At 38.4% G+C, this 22,729-nt stretch overlaps 1 protein-coding gene across 1 annotated transcript in view; it reads right to left on the bottom strand.

The window, feature by feature from the left end:
• The window catches only part of grin2db (glutamate receptor, ionotropic, N-methyl D-aspartate 2D, b), a 72,621-nt gene extending 50,096 nt beyond the window's left edge, over nucleotides 1-22,525 (bottom strand). Inside the window, exon 1 of the mRNA XM_081388154.1 lies at nucleotides 22,349-22,525. The gene's annotated coding sequence lies outside the window, so the exon portion shown is untranslated. The remainder of the gene's footprint in view (nucleotides 1-22,348) is intronic.
• Nucleotides 22,526-22,729: the final 204 nt, after the last annotated feature.

A 22,729-nucleotide genomic window follows, 5' to 3' on the forward strand; every position in this document is an offset into this window, starting at 1 on the left:
GAATCAATTCTTGCTTCTATCCGTATGACCATAAATTACAGAGTAACAGGTTTCTCAGAAAGACAACAATTCCTGTAATCGCGCCGGCGTCTCACGAGCACACGTTCTAGCATTGTTAACTTGCAACGCATCGCAGCCTGTTCATTATCAAAATAAAATAGTCAACCTTACCAAATATATAGAAAGTTAACCAAACAATGTCCATGCTACAGAGGTAACCCCTCGTTTAGGATCGAGCACCTCGATTTGTCCTGGCTGGTCCTTCTCCTGCTCGGACTCGACGGAGCAAACCGGTTCTGTCTCCCCTTCACTCGCCATGCTGTTATTCACGTTTCTGCCAGCATCCCATTGGCTGCATGTAAGATTGCAGTCATCCAAATGCTGAAATTTGCAGTAAACAATGTATTTTGCGACACCACGAAATAAATGATAGAGCATAATATGAAACGATAGACTTTTTATTTTGTCCATATTGCCAGCCCTACACAGACATGCTGATGTGAGCATGTAAGATATGCTGCTGCTGCATGAATAGCACACATACATCCCATAGCAGGTGGAGCTGGAGGGTTTTTTCATACAGCAAAAACTGAACCAAACTATTTATATGCTGAGAAAGCAATCTCATTGGTTGCAGAATCAGCAAAGGCCAATCAGCTTATGCCATGTGGTAATGGTGAGATAGCTTGCAGATTGTATCTAATCAGCCTGTGCCATCTAGAGATTTTGACTAAACTAGATATGGCACACACACTTTTTTTCTTCATATTATAAGTGAACTATAAATTAGTTAACATTTATCTCACTTCTCTGCCATCTTAAATTTATTTCACTGAGCTCATTTCAGTGCATTATGGAATTGCCTTCTCCACAAATACATGAATTGCCTTAGAATTTGGCCAAAAGAAGGTATAGGAGGCAGCAAAATGTAAATGCTTTTTGGAACAGCCTTTGAGTCAGAAGTACAACTATGATGCCATAAACTTCTACATAGGCAGCTCACTAGCTAATGTACACTTCCCTACTAGGGTTGTTACAGTACCAAATTTTCTGTAGTCTGTACCAATACCTATACAATTTTGCGGTTCTCTGTACCAATTTTGGTATCAGGGCAAAAACTGTTGAATTGAGTCCTACTTTAAAAACTGTTGTCACATCATCGCATTTTCCGATTCAATCCCGCATTTAAATACAGTTGTCAAACCAGAAACTTGATAAAATAAGCAAGTGAAGAGCCCTCCCTTCATAATCACTAAGGGGCCGTTCACACAAATTATTTTTTCCATTTTGCTGCGCTACTTTTCCATGATTTTTCAATGTAAACACGTGCTAAACAGACGTCTTTAACAGTTGCGCTCAAGTCTCGCATCCTTTGCACCGTGTCGCGCTTAACACGGCATTCTCAAACAGCGGTGCTCAGGTTAAAATAAGTTAAACTTTTAAAGGTCCCGTATTATGCCCCTTTTCACAAGATGTAAAATAAGTCTTTGATGTCTCCAGAGTGTGTATGTGAAGTTTCAGCTCAAAATACCCAACAGATCATTTTTTACAGCATGTTTAAATTGTCATTTTTTGGGGCTCAGAAAAACGAGCTTAGTGTGTACATGGGCACACATGTTTTAGTGTGTGCCCTTTAAATGCAAATAAGCTTCTGCTGCATGACACATTGGGCGGAGCCTCATGAGCTCGCGCACAGTCTCTCAGGACAATTTCATCTCACGGAATGATGATAATATCAGAAACTCTCAGTAACGGTGTTCATTTCGAGTCGGACAATAATGCCTACAGAGTCAGAGTGCTGTATAGAGATGAAACAGGTATAGTTTAGTAGTTTAATTACGGTTTCTATAACGTATTTGTCATCTGCTTGTATGTATCCATTATTTATTAATAGCCTACAAGTCTGCTGTCTGAATGATGATCAAACATATACTGATGAGTTTAATAAAGTTTATTGTACATCACACAAAAGATGAAGCGTCAGTTTTACTTCAGAAAATCACCGTAAGAGCTGAGTAAACACAGTAAGTTATTAGAAGTGCGCAAGTACATAAACGAATTTCAGTAGAGTTGAGGGAGCATTCCTGTGGGCGAAGGTTAGTCAAAAAACTGTTCTACTGACGTCATTAAAGAAGGAAGTAGAGGGGTGTAGTCCAAACGGGCCGTTCGATGTAGGCGACTTCTGTTAAATAAAATATCTCGCTTGGTATTGAACTTTGAGCTTTATAATTTTACAGATATTATTTATGCTCTAACAGCAAAATTACACACTAACTAAAGTTTGAAACATGGGATCACGAAGAACGGGACCTTTAAAAAAACGCATCTTTCGATGCATCTCTTTTATTTTTTGTTCCACTGACCTGCATCTTGCGTTTTTACAGCAAAAACACGTTCTGTGTAAACCGGCCCTAAGGCTGTCAATTTCTATAGTGTCACTGAAATTACTGAATTCTGCACTCTCGCTAAAACTCTCATTATACTAAAAAAAAAGCAACAAATCTATTATTGTGCTTAAACTTTGTTGGTTATAATGAAAATTCACTAGCGAGCAGCTCGCGTTGAACAGCGGTGTTAAGTGGATTCTGAACTTCCTGACTAGCTCTCTGAAAGGCCACGGCATTCACATTCTCAACAGATATGATTGTGATTGGCTACAACTCTCCACGCTTGTAAAAACACTCTGTAAACAGAAACCTATGACTCACAGAGAGCACTCAAACAAACACGAAAGTGAGCATTTGAAAGCAGCGTCTATCAGCGGGTACCGAATATACTGGTTACTGCAGAAATTAGGGTACTATCAACTTTATTTTTAGTACCGATTGTTACTGGTAGCACTAGTCCGTTTGACAACCTTATGCCCTGCTATCTAGTATTCAAAAAACGGTAAGTGAAAATATCATTGACCTACTAATTCCAACATGATTCTGGAGTGCGCATTTGATATTTTACCATCCCATAAGGCCACAGGAGAAGAGTCATGAATGGCAGAGAAGCAACACCATAGTTCACAACAGAGCCAACAAGGCGGGTCTGGATTTCATTCATACTACACACATTTATAACGTAAAACAAAAGTTTAACAGATGCAGTTCTTCATTAAATTAACCTACTGAGTATGCAATTTCGGACAGAGTAGGTTTTGGAACCATATTTGTGTCTACATCAAATAAATTCAATGCAAATAGATGAAAAATGAGCAGCCAGTTGACACAGACTTTTTTTTTAAGTCCTGAAAATGAGAAATCTCACGAATGTTGATATTGGTCTTAAATAATAACCATTCCACTTTCCTTCATTGTGACTCAAAACCAGCACAACATTCACTGTCAGAAATAGCAGAGCCTCGATGGCAGCCTCTTTCTCATTATCTCGTAATTTATTTCACTGATGAAGGCAGGAAGCAGAGATGTTTGAAACAGCAGCCACATCTGAACAAATAAACAAGAACAACATTATAGGGGAAAAAAAACTCTCAGTGTGAATCATTTTTCTCAATTCATTCTGGAAAACCTGAGAGCTGAAATGAGAAATTTTTTAGCTGGCCTTTCCACACAGCCCTCTATGCAGCATTTTTGCTCACTTTCTCTCTCACACTCACTCAAATTTTCCCACTCTCTTTCTGCCTTCTGTTTGGAGGCCCTGAACTGCTTTAAAGGTTGAAGAACACTATGTTCTTGTGTAGCGTGCCAGCTGATCACAACGTGCCTCTGCCTCAAACGTGCACATGTTCGTGGTTATACTGAGTCGATTTGATCCAACAGGCTCCTCTGTCCCCATTCACAAAACAAAGAAACACCTTTGAATCCTCCCATTCATAAATCAGCACCCTAATAACTTCCATTCACTAAAAACAACCCCCATGGCCTCTATTAACATAACAAGCTAAGCCAAAGACATTAATTTGCCCAATTTATCCATGCTGAGAAAACAAGTTTCCTGTCCATAAAAAAAGAACAATTTCACAAGCCATTCTTATAAAAAAGATCCCCTGCAATTCATTCACTGTATTTGCAAAAGAACAATGCTCCTAATTCACTTTGCTTTATTTACCTTATGAAACATCCTTACACTCGTCCTTACAATCCTAAAAACAGCCCCTCAAACAATATCAAGCCATGTCTCCACCCAATTTTCACCAACTATGGTATCCAACATTTTCCAACCATGGCTGATTGAAAAAGCATGCCTGTAGCAACATTTATGCAAAATTATATTACATTGCTTCTTGCATATTTTGCAACACTTTCAAATTGAAATGTTGCATGAGTGTTCAGTTTTATCTGAAATAGATGAACGTAAATCTGGCAACATTTTATTACATTGTTTGTTGCACATATTCTGTATCATGCAATCAGTTCGGAAATTAAATGTCCGATGATTGGCGCTAAAGGGTTAATGCTTTATCGCATTCAAAAATTTACGTACCACCTAAACCCTACCCTAAACCTCAAGGTGTCACAAACGTGAGGGGATAAAAGGCATTTGCTGAAGCAACCATGCCATTTTAGCTTGCTTCCACAAGTAGGCCTGTTAGTTTAAAATTCAATGGTAAAAGTGTTTTGAGGTCACCAAATAATATTGTGCAAGGAACTGCATGAAAATAAGTCTTTATTAACTTATAATCTGCCCGTGTAATCATAATTTGTGTGAAAAGGATTAAAAGTTGCATGTGTTATATCGCCACTAGTGGTAATTTCAGCTGGAAACACAGTGAATTGCTACCCTGGAAATCCAGAGTTCTCGCGAGAGCACAAGTTGAATTTGCTCAGCGAGTTTACTCTGGCGTCGAGTAATGATGCTCATTAAATATGCCCTTGTATCCGAGCTGCACCAATCACATCGGGTTATCTGATATAGGCGGGCCAGAGGCGAGCTAAACAGATGACGACAGTGCTGTGACGTCGAAGTCATTAGTAAACATTGCAAGATGGCTATGGATGAACACCAGTTGTTTGAAACGGCTTTGGCCGCTACAATGAACGAGTTAAGGGGGTCGCACACCATACGAGAAGCGCAGCACCGCGTCACGTCTAGGACAACTCGAGATATCGCACACCGGACGCGCACTTTCTCAGTTTATAGCCAGCAATATTGTTAAGTTTAAGGACATTATGGAATTAAGATAATGTCTGTGCTATGTTATGATTGTACTGTACAATTAAATACAATCGTTGCTAAGTCTGCAGTCTGAACACTTTACTTCAGAGCGTCCGTTAACTGAATGAATTGAGAATATCACCTGAAATTCCGATAACATCAGCAGTTTTCATCCACGCAGCTGATTTCTGTAAAATAATGTCAAACTAAATGTATATTGCAGCACAGGGTGAAGTCAGTATACATTAATGACTATTTGAGACCAATAAATGTACATTTAATATTAAACTATGTAAATGGCGTTCTGTGGCGCGGCAGGATTTTGAACAAGGTCCTGAGCCGTAGCTGGGCACCGCGGACAGACGACGAATGGCGCCGCCGGTGTGTGTACACTGATAGAGAATAATGTGTTTGAATTTTTAAGACGTGGCACTGCGCGATGTGGCACTGCGCGATCTGGCACTGCGCTTCTCGTTCGGTGTGCGACCCCCTTTAGACTGGGCTTTTTATCTAAAAGAGGAACAGAAGACGACGCTCGAATCGTTCCTTTGCAAGAAGGGCGTTTTTGCTGTTTTGCCGACCGGATATGGCAAGAGTCTAATCTACCAGTTAGCTCCGCTGGTACTGTAGCTAAGCGTATGGGGCTTGTTGTGATTGGTCGTAGTGTTATCCAATTGCGTGCAGTGAGATTTTCAAATGTATTCTTGGTGTCGCCCCTCGAGCTGGCCAGTTTTCATTAGTTGATGCCAGACCATTAATCTTTTAGATTTAGGTCTGGATTTCCAGGCTAATGAATTGCATGTACGTTTTTGGAGTTTTGCAAAAATGTAGGTAGAAGCACATTTTTCCATTGAGCCTAGGTTGAATATTTGGCTGCTATTCAGAGGCTCTGCATTGATGAATGGGCTCCTGGATACTGCTACCAGCCGGCAGCTGGCTCCGAGGACCCTCGAGTAAGAGTTCAGCGCCACAAACCTCCGTGGCGGTCTCTACATGATGCCCTGCCTGAGGTTGGCTCAACCAGCACATCCCTTAAGCTTCCAGGCCCCACTGAGATCCTGCATCCTGCCTTTCTGTCAAGCACAATGGAGTGTTTTAAGGATTAGACCCGTTCTAAAGACACACAGAGGGAAATGCCGTGAGTCAACTTGGATCATACACCATCCAAAATCTATGAGCCCTTGGGCAGTGTCTGCCCTAAGATCCGACTTCACCCTCTATAACACCACCAGTCCTCAGAAGATCCTAGCTTCTGTATAACCCACAAAGAATCTGAGCACCTCAAGGCAGGATATGGATTTCTTTAACAAGTGTTGGTCGTTGAATTTACTTTTTCCTTGTACAGGTGGATTTAACTAGAAGCTGATTTATTGCAGCTTTAAAAGATTGTTAGCACTAAACAACAGCGGTAAATGATGCGTGTAAGTCAAGCTTCAGCTGTTGAATCAAAGCTCCTCCAAAGAAACAGGGCACTCAAACCGACTCTTAGCTAAAATTTAATTATAAATGACCAGGAATGGCCTCCTCCTGCCTCTATCCACAGATAATTGACTACCCTGAGCATTAGCTATTCATTGGTTGCCTAGATTAATCGCACAGTTTCATTTTAAAAAACCTAAAAAACCTCATTAACTTGGTTGGGGGTTTAGTAAAAAAAAAAAAAATATATATATATATATATATATATATATATATATATATATATATATATATATATATATATATATATATATATATATATATATATAAAACAGTTGCCCTGTGTTGTGCCACTCTAACATTTGAATATGATTGAGATTTTAAGTGGAAATTGCCCTGGAGAAAGAGACCCGACTTCCTGAGAGCGGGGGAAATAAGCAAGCCAGGAGATGCAATCCATCAGGGAGAGTGGCCTCTTCGCTGAGCGCTATAGTGCAAAAAGACCATTATCCAGCAAAAACACACAGATTTAGATGCAATGATATCATAACCAGTGGTGGAATGTAACGAAGTAAAAATACTTCGTTACTTTACTTAAGTACATTTTTCACGTATCTGTACTTTACTTAAGTAGAATCAATAGTGCATACTTTTGACTTTTACTTCGTTACTTTTTGCAGCAATTATTATACTTTCTACTCCACTACATTTCTACGTTTCTTTACATTTTCGTTACATTTTCTGATCAGTTTTTCCCCTTGCCAAAACAGGGATTGAAAAAAATCTCCATGTTTTCGGTGCTGACGCGTTCATGTAACATGTAACTGTGGCGCTGCCAATAAAGCACCTAAAAGCTGTCACAAAGAACCGGCAAAAGTAATGATTATGAATATGTAAAATATAACAAGGAGACATTTTAATTGATTCTGACGCGCGATCTTTGCAGTGAATGCGCCAGAGAGAAATGCACATTTTATACGGATTACATGCAGAAAACAGTCTGTTTTCTTTCGTTTTGAATTGTTCTGTTTAAAAGTACACATTTCAAGTTTTCTATATACATCTCAGGTCTGTGAGGCAAGTACAGACCTGAGTTTCGGTTCATGAGTTTCACCAGTTCACGCGCCCGCGCCTCCGTGTCCTGATCTATTTTCTGCTATATTTACTTATTTATTAAATCCATGAAACATGAATGAAATATTGATTAAAATTAAGATACAATTAATACGAAACGAAATTCACTTTAAAGAAGGGCTTTTGAGGTCTCTGTGAATGTTTTAAAGCAGTATTTTGGTGCCGCTTTCAGAGCGCTCACGTGCGTAATGGAGAACTGACACGTCCGTACCATTGTTTTTTCCTCATAAATGTGAACACAAAAAATAAAATGAATATGATATGTTCTGTGATATGTTCTTCATCCGGTGGTTATTACTTTTGGTTTGCACAGTGAAATTCACAGAATTACTAAAAAATATTTTGCCACCTAAAAGTTAAAGATTTTTTTTTGTGTCACGTTACGGATTTATATTTCCCTCATATTAAAATATAAAACGGCATGTGTCTGTAGACTAGTATTTTTCTAATGTCTGGACTTCTTTTTTAAGGGAGTATGGATATATAAACAGTTTCAATTGGTATTTGAGAATTTACATTTCAAGTTTTTACTGCAATTGTGACGTCCATATAACGCTGGGATTGCCCAATTTTAAAGAATTTATCCAGGTCTACGTATTGTATTATGTTAACTTCAAATAAGGGGTGTGTCGCGATTCTGCCTTCTCACACTCACACCACGACACAGGTTCGTGGATCCGAGTGTCGCGATTTCGGTTTCATATTGCGTATTGTTACAGCCCTAATTATTAGAATATAGACATTAAGAGAATAAATTGTTATGAAAGTACTTTTACTTTTAATACTTAAAGTACATTTAAAATCAGGTACTTTTTACTTTTTACTTAAGTAGGGTTTTCATTGTGGTACTTTTACTTTTACTAAAGTAAATATGTCTCTGGTTATTTGTACTTTTACTTAAGTACTGAGATTCAGTACTTCCTCCACCACTGATCATAACAGTCAGGTCAACAACGCAACACTCTATTTTTTTATTTTTATTATCTAAATTACCTCTAATACTACTCATTAAAAATGCAATGGCATTGACTAGAATACACATTGTCTACGATGAGCATGTTTGCAATTTCATAATAGCAAAAAGTCAAAAATGTTAGGCAGATATAACTGTCCTGATGTCTTAATTAAGAAAAGTACCCTCACTGAAACAAAATCTTAATATTAAAACCTCAAGTAGTTTTACATATATTTATTATTATTTCTTAGAAGAAATATTTTAAGAAAGCCTCTTTAGTGCTTAGTGCTGTATTTGAAAAACTTTTGTACACCAACTCAAAGTCAGGTACTGTAGTGCAACCAAGCAACATGTGATGACCCTCATGATTGTCAATAAGTAGGCTATATTAAACTATCAGATAATTTGACCTTTTTATGACAAGGCAGGCAAGTTCAGGTTATAAAATGCCATGTGGTGCGACTCCCCCAAAAACTACAAATGAATAATTCATGATTTGTAATATATAGGCCTTCAATATATATAGCCAATTTTGCAAAGATCTTTTTCCATAGCTATATAGTAGGCTATATTTTTTAGAGTAAATAAATTCAACTTTTCTTGAAAATTGTATAATCGTTTTTCAAAACAATATGAAACCAACACGAATAAAAATAACTTGGCACAAACTAAAAACAACTGTGTCAAACTACATTTTTAAAAGTTTATTCCTTACATTTATCATGGACACTCTTACAGTACATGTCATTGACCCAGTCATTGAATATGAATCAACTAGAGTGTTTTTGTTTTGTTTTTAATTTTTTTTGTGATGATTTTCACAAAATCAAATGATTGTCATGTTTTGCTATGTAGTTTTATTCAGCGGGCAGCCCAACAAGCATATTGTTTTACATTTTTGGCAAATCGAGAATGAAGTCTTTCAAAAAACCTAATGAAGCATCTGATGAGCATCCAAAAATGAAAGGCGGTTACAGTTCTACATGAGCCAAAGTGAATGTAGAGCTCCTATCTGTTCAGTGCGGTGGGGAGAGAAAGGATTGGGAGCCAGTGGAGTGGCACAGGATGAGTGGGAGGTGCTGATGAGAGGAGATGAAGGAGGAGGAGAGCTCGAGCTGAAAGCCAGCAGTCTTAAAGCATCCCTCCTCACACCTCTCAGACACACACCGCTGTGAGGAGGGAGCTTCACTGACGACAGCTGCATAATAACACTAAACACACACATAGTAAAACAATGCGTGTAGTCATACACTGAAGAAAAAAATTATACTTTGAAAAAATACAGCAAAATGAATGAATTTCTCAAATTATATTTATTATTTAGTTTCAAATCTTAAATTTTTATGTAATATTAATAAAAAAATATTTATTTTCCATTTTATTATAAATATCATACTTTATGTATGTTCTTTATACATAAGCCAAAATGTTACTTAATGTAGGTATCTATAAATTGAATATATCAATATAATATTTTTGGGGCTTTTTACTTTAATTTCACCATAAACAAAAGCTAAATTAGCTAGGCTATAACATGAAACATTTTGTAAGACAATGTTTAAATTAGTTTACTTTATTTTTAAAAAAGGTCTTTTTATAATGTGATGTATTTTTAAAAGTATGTATCATGTTTTCTGTTATGTACCAAAAATGTATACATTTATCAAATATAATTAATAAAACCCACAATCATTTCTGCAGTCAGTAATAGCCAGTGTGTGCTCTACACATTACACTCTGGTGTCAAGTGAAAATACTATTTAAACAAAATAGTTTTTCTATGCAAGTAAGTTTAAACTGAAAACCATGATTTTCGAAAAGACCAATATAAAAATGCACTTTAAATAAATGGCACGGTCGTTTCACTTGTGTGAACTGATCTACAAACAGAGACTCTCTGGAACTAACTGCACTCGTAAAACAGACCAAATTGTTTGTGAAGTTTCGTCTACATATCCGCAACGACAACTTGGATTGGAAATAAGGACACGCATCAAATTACACTCTCTCAATCAGTCACACACACATGCTTTCACACCACATCTGGCCAGTCCTCACACACCGGGTGCCAGAAAAGAAGCCGGATACACACTGTGCACATCAACACAATCTTCATGGACACTGATACACTCTCACAGCTGTCAGCTTCCTCCTGTGCCCGCCTCAACACACACACACACACACACACACAGACATACACTTGCAAGAGAACACTTGGCTTTACCCACTAACATGTAATTTCAGGCACAGATGCGCAGGGCGACCACACACACGCGCGCTCGCACACAAACATACATTATAAAATTGGTGATAGGGAGCACATGTGCTCACATGGCATAATGACACTTACACTCGTGTGCACCCCAGTGCTCCATTGCACAGACAACACACAAACATGCTGCGGTTTGTAGCAATGCAACGCACGCAGCCTCTTGCAAATCACTTTGGTAGAAGAGCGTCTGCCAAGAAAATAAATGTAAATGTAATCGGAAATGGTCGTGTTATTGGCTTCATCTGCCCTTCGCTGTGCAAGCGCCGTGACTCGTTGTTTGACATGGTCATTATTAAAGGTCAATGGGAATGTTGTTAACATGACAAAAAGCCTGTCGTGGACTTTAAATCTTGACACGACTGCTATGAAACATGCACGGTTTGGATTGTTTTACAGGTAACACCGACTCCCGCCATGTGGCATTATTGGGTCATTTGTGGTGTTGTGGAAATGTCTGTTTGCTTGCATGTTACAAGGTGTTGTGAATCGTTAATTAAGAAACAGGGGGACGTGAGCAGAATTAAAAATCATCACAACTTTACAAAATAATATTAAATGGATAGTTTGGCCAAAAATAAAAATTCTGTCATTACCTCACCCTCATGTTGTTTTAAACCCACAAGACTTTGGTTCATCTTCGAAACACAAATGAAGATATGTTTAATGAAACCTGACAGATTTCTGCCCTTCCATTGAAGAACCATTACACCAAAAATGTGGCACTTCAAAAAGTTCATAATGACATCATAAAAATAATCTATGAATCAAAACGTTTAATCCAAGTCTGAGGAGACACAATTGCTTTATATGATGAACAGATTTCATTTATTCACATATCAACATTGAACAACGCAAACCGGGCACATCAAATACAGTAAACATGAAAGCACAACCGTACTTTCTTGACAAGCAAGAACAGACCTTAATGTTTGTTCTTATTTTTCTGTATTGAATAACATACTAAAAGCACATGTAAAAGCACTTCGTTTTAGTTTTAAGTGGGTTGTTCAATATTACATTTAATGGTGTTGTGAACTTAGAATCGAAAGACCAGGAGACTTGGTTGTTTCTTCAGCAGGATTCTTTACTGAGAACACGAGCTGTCGGTAGCTGCAGTCACCAAGTCTGACGTGAATGTTCTCTTACAGTTTATATACATTTAGGGGCAGGAACCGAAAAAGACAGGTTTAGGAACCGGTTTTAGACTGAGAGCATTGCCCACCCTAATCCACTCAGCATATCTATTCAAACACTGAGACCCGAGTACAGGACTGGCTGGACTTTCTTGCTAAAACACAAACTCCAAGAGTTTCAGTAAAACAGGACTGACCAGAGTCTTTTGCTTAGAAAACTCTGATAATCATAATTTATACCTAACCTTAACATGCTAAATTCAATGTAAACCTAAATTAAACATTTTAATACATTTGCATTCCCACAATGGTAATCTATTTTAAAGGTACACTATATGTAACTTTTATAGCCTGGGAAAACCCAGACTACTTCCGGCGAATTTTAATTCTCTCTCCAGGATAGTCTGGAGAAGAGGCCATTCAAACTCATTTCTGTGCCGCCGAAATCGCGGCACCAATCAGAAACGTTTGGGGAGGGATTTACATGATGACGACAGCACAGCGACGCTGAAGGAGATTTCATTACAAAGATGGATGCCGCCGTGGAACATCACTCGTTCGAATCATAGACAGTATATAAACGAATCAGTTATCGCGTCTGTTTTGAGCGATTTAAACTTACCGTTTTCGTTAAAACCGGAGCAAAGAACAACACTCGAAGCATACGATTGACCCTTCGCAAAGACCCGCCCCCCTTAGTTACTGTCGCTATGCCCGACAAGCAACGCTGCTCTCACGCACACACCATGTTCTCACGCAGTGAAAAAATACATCGCGGAGCAGAGAGGAGACTGACAACACGCTGACAGACAGGACAGACCAGGTTACTTTTCGGTTACTTTTGATATTAAACATATTAAACAAAGTCTCACCTTTCAAATTTGGTCATTTTTTAAAAGAAATTTAAACGATACATACCGTTTTGTTGCTCTTTAATGTGCCGTGACAGATCGCTGAGCATCAGTTAAAGCTGCTCGTGAACCAATCATCTCTTCCTTCTAGTTCATTTATAGCATCAAATAAACATGAATGAACATGGGAAGGATTGTTGTTTTAACCGCGGAAAGACGTCAGTACACTCCGTTTTTCATGTTCAAATCCTCCCATGTTAATCTGCTATCTCTCCTGACTGCTTTGTCGGACAAAATGGCGGATGGCGGATTATGATTGGTTAGATCGCCTGTCAATCAAGCTCCCTGTGAAGGGTCAAGAAATTTGAGCTACGTCAGTTGGTGACGCCCCTTTGGAAATGATTTGTCTACATAGCTTCGCCAGACCCTACACTCAGTTTCAACTGAGAAGGGTCTGGTTTTAACCAGGCTATAACTTTTAGGCCTCTAGCAATAAAAAAACAAAACTGCATTCATTTTGCAGAAGAACATTGTTTTGGTTGTGCTTCGGCTCTGTGACTTTACAGATGAATATGGTTCTTTCTCATAACTAAAAAAAGAGAGACTGAGAGATTATCCTATACCGCTCATAAAACATTTACTACTAGGCTTAAGAGATAGGCTAGTTTATATCTATAGTAGATCTACTGTATCCATCTATAGTTAAATGGAAAGGATCTCAATCTGATTAGCTGAAGACGTTACTGTAGCTATCCCCATTAATAGTCACGGTACATCCTCGAAAATAAATTCCAGCACAGCACTACAACCAAAATGAAATGACCCTTTACAATAGATAATGCTTTGCAATGAACTGTTAAAGAACTACATATGGCAATTTTTCTGTTCAATAAAATACCTTATTCGAAGTAGTAGTATGCACACATCCAGAAAACTTTAGACAGGTGTGCGATCAGATCAAGCACTTCACTAGAGAATAAACAAAAGTCGGCACACTGCCACTGCTGCTTCCAAAGAATCATCTCAATAGATTGTTCAATAAATTGATTCTTTGGTAGCAGCAGTGGCAGTGTGCCGACTTTTGTTTACTCTCCAAAAAAATACCTTACTCACCTGTTGAGTAATAAAAACGCCTATAATGTATAATTATATAAAAAATAAATGCCACTTTTACAACATTTCAAATCCATCAGTTCTCACTAGAGCTGAACGATTAATCGCTAAAAGATCTTGATCTCGATTCAAACACACACACAAAACCTTTTTTTCTATATGACAACCATTTATTTGCCTGTGCCTAAACCTTTGACAGATTCATACCGGAGCATTCAAATAGGTGTTTGCGCTGCCACTGACCCAGAGAAAGCAGTTTTGAACCGCACTATATTGTTATTTCTGTGTTAATCGTTCATTCATTCAAAACCTTTTTTTTTTATTAATTAATTCAAATTAATTTAACATTTTTAAATAGACTACAGCAATTAATCTTTTGTCAATATTAATTCCTGTTTCCTGACATTGAACCTGGAAGCGCTGTGTTTACAATGCGAACAGCATTAGAGACTGACAAGGAAGAAAATAAATTGTTATTGTTATTGTTAACAAATTGTGTATTGTTATAATAAAGTTGTTATTTTTGTTTGTTTTTTTCATACAAAATGTATTTCTCATCGCTTCATCGCATTGTGTTTACAATGCGAACAGCATTAGAGACTGACAAGGAAGAAAATAAATTGTTATTGTTATTGTTAACAAATTGTGTATTGTTATAATAAAGTTGTTATTTTTGTTTGTTTTTTTCATACAAAATGTATTTCTCATCGCTTCATATTCATAAAATTAAGGTTGAACCACTATAGTCACATGGACTATTTTAACAATATCTTTACTACTTTTCCGGGACTTGAAAGTGGTTATCAGAAAGCTCTCGGATTTCATCAAAAATATCTTAATTTGTGTTCCGAAGATTAACGGAGGTCTTACGGGTTTGGAACGACACAAGGGTGAGTAATTGATGACAGAAATTTCATTTTTGGGTGAACTAACTCTAACTTTAAAGTTTGTGAGGGACAGAAATGTCTCTGGTATCCATAAAAAAAACATAAGTGTTTCGAAGATGAACAAAAATATTTTTGGTTTGGAACAACAGGAGGCTGAGTAAATTATGACAGAACTCTCATTTGAATCTCTTTTGGGTGAGCTATCCCTTAAGGCAACAGCATCTTAGGGAATTTATGATTAATATTCTTTTTTTATTAATGCCGACTGGTCAGAATCCAGACTGAGGCCACGCCCATCATATTACAGTTTTGTGACTGTGTATTGAGCTTTTCGGATGGGCTTATTATGCATGCAAAGTACTATGCAATTAGTATGTATATTAGACTCAAGGTAATCTCTCTAGGTTGCTTATGTGCAGTTGCCCCTAATTACCACGTGTGGTGGGAAGAAAGAGATGATGAGAGAGACAAAGCAATGGGGCAGCTCATAATTCCTGTACTTTTAATGAAAGTTGTTGGGAAAAATTCACTGAGGCAACAAAGCCAAAAAAAAAAAAAACTCTGTGTCAGAGTAGCACAGAGTTTAAATGAATGCATCATTTCATAAATGCAGCCTTGCGTTGTCCTATTTCTTTGAAACAGATGACAGTTGTTGCCCAATGAGACATTTTCTCTCGTGCTCAGCACACCATGCTGTGAGTTAACCAGCAAATTATGGCTGTAATAACGCAAGAACACCCTCCTCTCTTCAATCATTTAGACAGTGTATCTATAGATATTTAAAATCTAAATGCAGGCAGCATTCCTAAACACACATGCACAAAGGGTAAACAGGATAGCATTAAGAAATGCCAGACCCTAAAGCCACATAAAGATATTAATAATTTATGATATTTAAACTACATGGCAAACAGTTGTTACAATCAGACGAATGTTACACGGATGTAACAGCACTGCTCATATAGGCCTGCAGCAACATTACATTACTGTTGCACCAACATGCACACCTGTGCATCACATGCTTGATTACACTTACAATCTCTTTCTCTGTCTTTCCCTATCTCTCCTTCTCTCTCTCACACAGACACACACGCACAACTGGACTGAAGGTGAATACTTTGAACAGGTAATCTGAGCAAACAATCTACACTACATGGATATTTCTACTTCATACCTACATTTATCACAATTCAAAAACAATAAAAAAAAATTACAGGTGTGGAGGATTAAAACTCAAAGTCTAGCAATAACAAAAAAATGGTATTTTGAAGGGGTAAAAAAATGAGGATTTATTGCTGGTCCAGCTGGTTCAAATTATTACTCAGCCCTGACTTCATCACATATAGCCTAGCTTAGGCCTAGTTATACATTTTATTTTTAGAAACATGATATACTCACTCTCATGTCAGTCATTCCAACCCTGTTTGACTTTCTGTCTTTATTTCTGTTTAGAGTAGGCTATACAGGTTTGGAACGACATAAGAATGAGTTAATGAATCAATGGGGGGTGATGAACTATCCTTTTCACATTTAGTTATATTTATGTCATATTACAATCAGCAAAATTTTTAACAACATTTAATATGTCACAGAATAGCAAACGTTTAGTCTTAAAGGCATAATAACACAAGTACACAATCAACAGTTGCAAGATATTATGCAACTGTAATTCACTGTAACAAAATGTGCAAATTTAGTACTGCTCACTTTTGAAGTCTGTTGTTGTTAAAGGGGTCATATAATGCCATTTTTGTACGCTAATATGATTCTTAAGGGTCTAAATTAAAAGTTTGTAATATACTTTAATTAAAAATTCTCATTAGTATTGTAAGAAAACACTAATTTTACCTGGTCAAAAACAGCTCTGTTTTCAGCACGCCGTTTAAGTGCATGTGTCTTTAAATGATAATGAGCTTTGCTCACCCCGCCCCTCTGTTCTGTGCGTACACCGTTTGTAACACAATAACACAATAACCATAACGCGTTGTTCATTATAAACGTGGGATTATGAATTATATTGATAACGTTGTACATAGAAAACATGCCGTAATGTACCCTGAGTGTAAAAATAGCCGCATTCATCGTGAAGCGTGCAGCAAGCGATTTGCAAAGATCAATATAAATATTAATATAAAGGTTAATAAAACGTTACACTCACTTCTTCCTCTGGAGGTGCAACAGGAACACGCATAGTTGGTACCGATACTTTTTTCAGGAGCAGCTTCTTAGCAAATCCAGCTTTACTGACCCTCGTTTGTAAAGCAGTCTGGTGTGTGAAATGATTCGCGCAAACATGAAAGCATTGACGTTGATCGTGGGGAATATTCCCTTCGAAAACAAACTCAGCCACTGCGTCTTCAGCGGTTCGGATTTAGGAACATCAAATTACAAATCGTGGGAGGGGTGTCCGACCGTGTGACGTCACTAGGTCGATCTTAGAGATTGGAAAACATATAAGGAGATTAAAAAAAAAACATTGGATGGATTTTTATCATTTTATGATGGTTGTGTACAGGCACTGCCAACACACATTTCAGTACAATCAACTTGTAAAAGTGCATGTACCATTATTTGACCCCTTTAACAGTTTTAGCAGTAACTACTATAGAGCTGGTAAGTCCCACCCATCCGTAAAACCCCAAGTGGACCTCTAGGTTGAAAAATCGTCAATGCAAGTGAATGGGAGAAAATAATTATTTTCTGGTCCCGTTTGAATTGTGCCATGAATGTGAACATATGTTGTCTGTTAATTTTTTATATAATTTTTCATGTTACGAGTTTGACAGTATATGGTATGATTATTCGGCTAGCAGTTGTGGAAAAGCCATAACAAGAAAGACTACATGTCGCCTATGTGACGTCACCCCATAAAGTTGACTTACCCGTGGTTTTCGCCAACCTCAACGATTTTGTCCTCTCCCTGAAAGAAGGCGGTGAAGTGCACCAAAGACACAGCCATGTTTAGCGGGATCCGTGAGCTAGTGTCCGTGTGCGAGTGGTGGTGACGTTTCAAGCGCGTCGAAAGCAGCGAAGAGTTGTAGTCCACAAAGTGCTCTCACACAAAGTCTAACCGTATCAAACTTCTACCCGCTAAATTGTAGCATTCTTTACACGAAAAATTATATTAAAAATTCACAGACAACATATGTTCACATTCATGGCACAATTCAAACGGGACCAGAAAATAATTATTTTCTCCCATTCACTTGCATTGACAATTTTTCAACCTAGAGGTCCAGTGGGGTTAGCGGAAGGGGCGGGACTTACCAGCTCTAAAGAGTGGTTCAGGGATGATGTCAAAACCCAGAAGACTAATTCGCCAGTGGATCCTTTGGGATTTTCCTATAGGTTTTTTTTAATGAGTTTTTTTCAATTAATGAGTAAAATAAGGTCTGTGCTAAACATAAAGTTACGAAACTTTTTTTTTTTTTTTTTGCTCAACAACATAAATTACACACACCCATCCCGAAAATAAATTTTTTGAAGCTGTTATGTTTATTTTAAATAGCCTAAGTAACTAAAAGTTATCAAACTTATAGTGAATATGGCGGTGGTTGAGGAGATCCCCTGATATGATTGTACAGCGCTTTGGGTGTACAGTAGTATATGAAAGCGCTATAATATAAATGCCTCATTCATTCATTCATCAATGAACCATTTCTGTTCTTGCCTTGATCTAAAATATTTCAGCTTTATCTTTTCTAGATCTGTGTCAGGTAAAAGCATGCCATCTTTCTTGTCCTCCTTCTTCTCCATTAACATACTGAACAGAAATCTGTCAGTATGATCAATCAGCACCTTGAATACAGCCCAAAATGTCTCCTCAGCCTGGTCCACCATTATCCGTGTCATTTCACTGCCCCTGAATCTCATCTTGTTTCATCCAACAGCTGCTATACACATCTCTGCACCTCTCCACTTCACAGAAACAGCATCACAATACATGTCTTATCACTAGAGACCTCCTCAGGGGGAAAGCAAGGTCCACACTGGCTTGATTTTCAGCCATTGTTAGTTTACATCTGTCAATAGTGTTTTATGGACATGTGTTTGATTGGATATCAGAGATGAATGAATCAAGAGACGCCATGATCTCACACAGTGTCAGCGAGCTCACGTTAAGCTCTCAGGTGAATTGTCTATGGAAACGAGGGAAGTCTTGCAGGGATTTCCGTGGTAACTGTACAGGACCGCAGTTGTAGTTAGACCGAAATATCCGTGGTTACGGTAACCGTGGAGATGGGTGAAAGGGAAGACTCGGCTTCCTGTGGAAACTCATGGCTGATTAGAACAGGATGCCACTGAGTGCTACACTTTCTGTGTCAACGTTTCCTCTCAATATGCTAACATTTCCGGCTTTCTTGTTAAAAGTCGCTTCTGTTTCCCTTTTCATAGAAACAATCTCCTTCTTTTTATTTTCCTCCTTCTCCTCCTCCTTCCATTGCTCCTTTACTACCACTTGGCCTCAGCTGTATAACACTAAGGTGCCGTTTACACAAAATGCTTTTAAAACTGTTTGTTAGACAGGCATGTTTGACTATTGCGCTCACGTCTTTTGCTGCGTCTCGCAAATTAGACGTTTTTCTAAAAACACGACACTCAAGTTAAAATGGAATCACAATTTTAGCCACATAAAAAAAATTTGGTAAATCATTGAGACATAAAAAGTCAGAATTATAAAATAGAAATAACTAAATCCCAAGACAACATAAAAAAGACATTATAATAGAATAAAAATCATTATGAAATGAAAAGATTTTTTTGTTATAATTGACTTTTTATGTAATAATTATGAATTTTATTTCATACAACTTGAATGAAAATGATGACATTGTAGATTATTTTTAATTGTGACTTCTCTGAATTTTAACTTTCTGTCGATTTCGACTCATCTCTTAGTATGTAATTTTGAATTTTTATCAACAATTTTGACTATTTTTGTCAATTCTGATTTCTCATACTTATGACACGTCATAATATGACTCAACTCTTTGTAATTTGTAGTTATAGTATAATAATTTTGACTTTTTGTCAATTTTGACTTTTTATCTCACAATTATGATTTATCAAAGCATATCATATGTGGCGGAAAACGGCTTCCATAAGTTAAAAGAAGTAAAACAAAAAAGTGTCTCTAGACCTTGTTTATTTGTGTTCTTAAAATAAAAAACGCTTTCAATGTAAACGTCCCTAACGCAGCAATAGCTCTGTGTGTGAGACAGGGTGGGCTGCTTTATTTTGATTGAATGTCGGAGCAACTGTGGTGTCCCACGTGCTTTCTCCATCTGACCCCAAGCACCCAAACTGCGTCTGAGGTCTAATGTAAATTAGAATGGCCTTTATCAATAGCGAGCCAGTCTAACCTCTGGGGAGTCAGGGGAGAGGGGAGCAATGTAATCTCTTTCAAACACCAGCCTATGATCTCGTTAAAGACTAATTGATGTTCTGTGTTAACGAGCTTTACCTTAATTAGTCACATTTAAGTGAACGGGGGATACTGAGAGGGAGTTGGATACAGTTTGGGGCCTGCTGGACTCATCAACACAGCTATGTGAACAAAAAAAAGAGAGAGGAAAGTAATCAGATGAAGAGACTGATACAGAAACGCTGAAGAGAGGGATCCAGCAGAAAAAAGAGATGTTAAAAAAGCAGCAATACTCTAGAGCCAGAAAGCCCGAGAGGGAATGATAGAGAGGATAGAGAGCAAAGGTAAAGGAGAAGATAAAGAATCAATGCGCTGAAACAGAAAAAGGAGAAAGAGGTAAAGAGAAATGCAAACGTTGATTCAAGCTGCTCTCATCTTTCTGTCTGAGCCCTCCAACCATGTTCAGTCTCAGATATTCAATTCCTCTTCTCCCTTTCTTCCTCTCCTTCATTTCCTCCTCTCACTCCCTCATTCTGTTTGCACTGTATTTCTCTTTTCCCCATCCTTCACTGTATTTCTGTCTAAGAGTCTTCTCCTCCCCATCCAGCTTCATCTGTATCCACACCTCTGCTACATCCTCCTCTTCAGTGCATAATAGTCTCTCACCTTCTTTCATTCTATACTCTTTCATTCTTTCACTCTCCCTCCTTCTTTATAAGTGCACTCCCCCTCCCTCTACAGTAAAGCCTGGAAAGCAGCTGTAAGACAGACCGCTGGAGTGAAGCTATATTGACACTGAAGGCAACACATTAACATTACTGTGCGCATTACAGTACTGCAGTGTGTGTGTGTGTGTGTGTGTGTAGTCCTTGGTGATTTGCGTGCCCAGTATCCACAACATGCCTTGTTCAATAAATATGCTTTTTTTGGAGGTCGTAATCTTTTCTCACCTATGGCAGATACTCTATACAGCGCATGTACTGTATGTGAAAAGAGTCTCAAGACAGCAAATCAGTACAGAATGAAGCTTATGAAAGGTCACGTTGCACAACAAGCTCCTAGTTCACTAAAACATGCATTCAATATAATTGAACTAAAATGTTTTCTGTGTATGATGTATGCCAGCACTGATCTCAGGCCTGTCTTGGTGTACATTAAGACCTCACATTCCCTCTGCAGGACTCCAGGCTCCATCTTAACAGCTTTAATAAGTTTGGCGCAAGGAGGGAGTAAAACTTATTACAGAATATGAAGCAGAAGCCCCACATAAATGATTTTACTTCATCTAAACGCCAACGGTTTGATTCATATCGCAGGAGGAAAACTGTGGGCCTATGATGGGCTCATATGAAATTAACATAATGAGCGCTGCTCATAAATCTCACTGATTTCTTACCCAACTATTAAAAAGCAAATGGCCAGACTTTGAATAACGAAAGCAATTGGTGTATTGACATATTTCAATACACTGTCTTCCATTTAAATGATTATACATAAAAAATACTCGAAAATAAATAGGCTATGCTATGTTAATAAGCTCGCATGGCACTGAAACACCAAGAATATCAAACACACACTGTGAGACACTGAAAACTGTGCTCAGTAAAATTGATAAATCCGCAGTTTACATACACAACTGGAGACGAGCAACCTGACAGCGCGGCGTATCGACACGATCATTAGCCGCACCGAAGCAGCATTTTAAACACGTTTTAATATTCAGTTGCTTCACAGTTGTTGTTTTTATGAAAATCACTAATTGTGCCCGCAGACTGCGCGTGTCTCAGTGCCGTTTCCAGGCGCGTGCGTTTTCGCGTGTTGCTGTAACCTCTGCGCGTAGCTGTGCAGTGAGAGAGCAAGAAAAGTCTAAGTATGTGCTGTTTCACTGAGGAACAAGTGGGCTTATAAGCACTGGCATATGTGCGCGCGTGCAGCAATGACAGAAGGGTCAAACACCAGCGCGCGCCGGCCGTATCCATCTATCTTTCGCGTGCCATCCATCTTTTCCAGTAACGTTACCCTCACCCGGAGCCACCGGTGCACTGTCAGTGCCTCCTCGCTCCACGCAGTCAAGTCCGTGCAAAAACACAGCAGTATTCATTAAACTGTTACTTACTGTGTTTTCACGCGCCTGTCCCCCCTCTCTCCTTTCGGCCCTCCATTCTCTTCACACCATTCCCCTCGAGGTATCCTTTTTGCGGCTTCTCCGGGGGAAATACACCTAGAAATATATATATTCTACATGTATTCAATTTTCGCGAGCTCTCGCTCTCTCTCTCCCTCTCCCTCTCTCTCTCTCCACCTATCTCCAGCTCCCTCCTCTCTCTCTCTTGCTCCTCTCTCCCACTCTCTCTCTCTCCGCTCTTTTGTTAAAATTCAGTATATGCACCTCGTCACCTAGCAACCGTCAACCGTCAACCTCCCTCTCTCGAGCGCGCGCGCGCCTCCCGCTTCTCTCTCTCCCTCTCTCTCCCTCTCTCTCGCTCTCCATCACTTG

This window comes from Scardinius erythrophthalmus (genome assembly GCF_964197995.2).
Source record: "Scardinius erythrophthalmus genome assembly, chromosome: 16".
In the NCBI taxonomy this organism is placed as follows: domain Eukaryota; kingdom Metazoa; phylum Chordata; class Actinopteri; order Cypriniformes; family Leuciscidae; genus Scardinius; species Scardinius erythrophthalmus.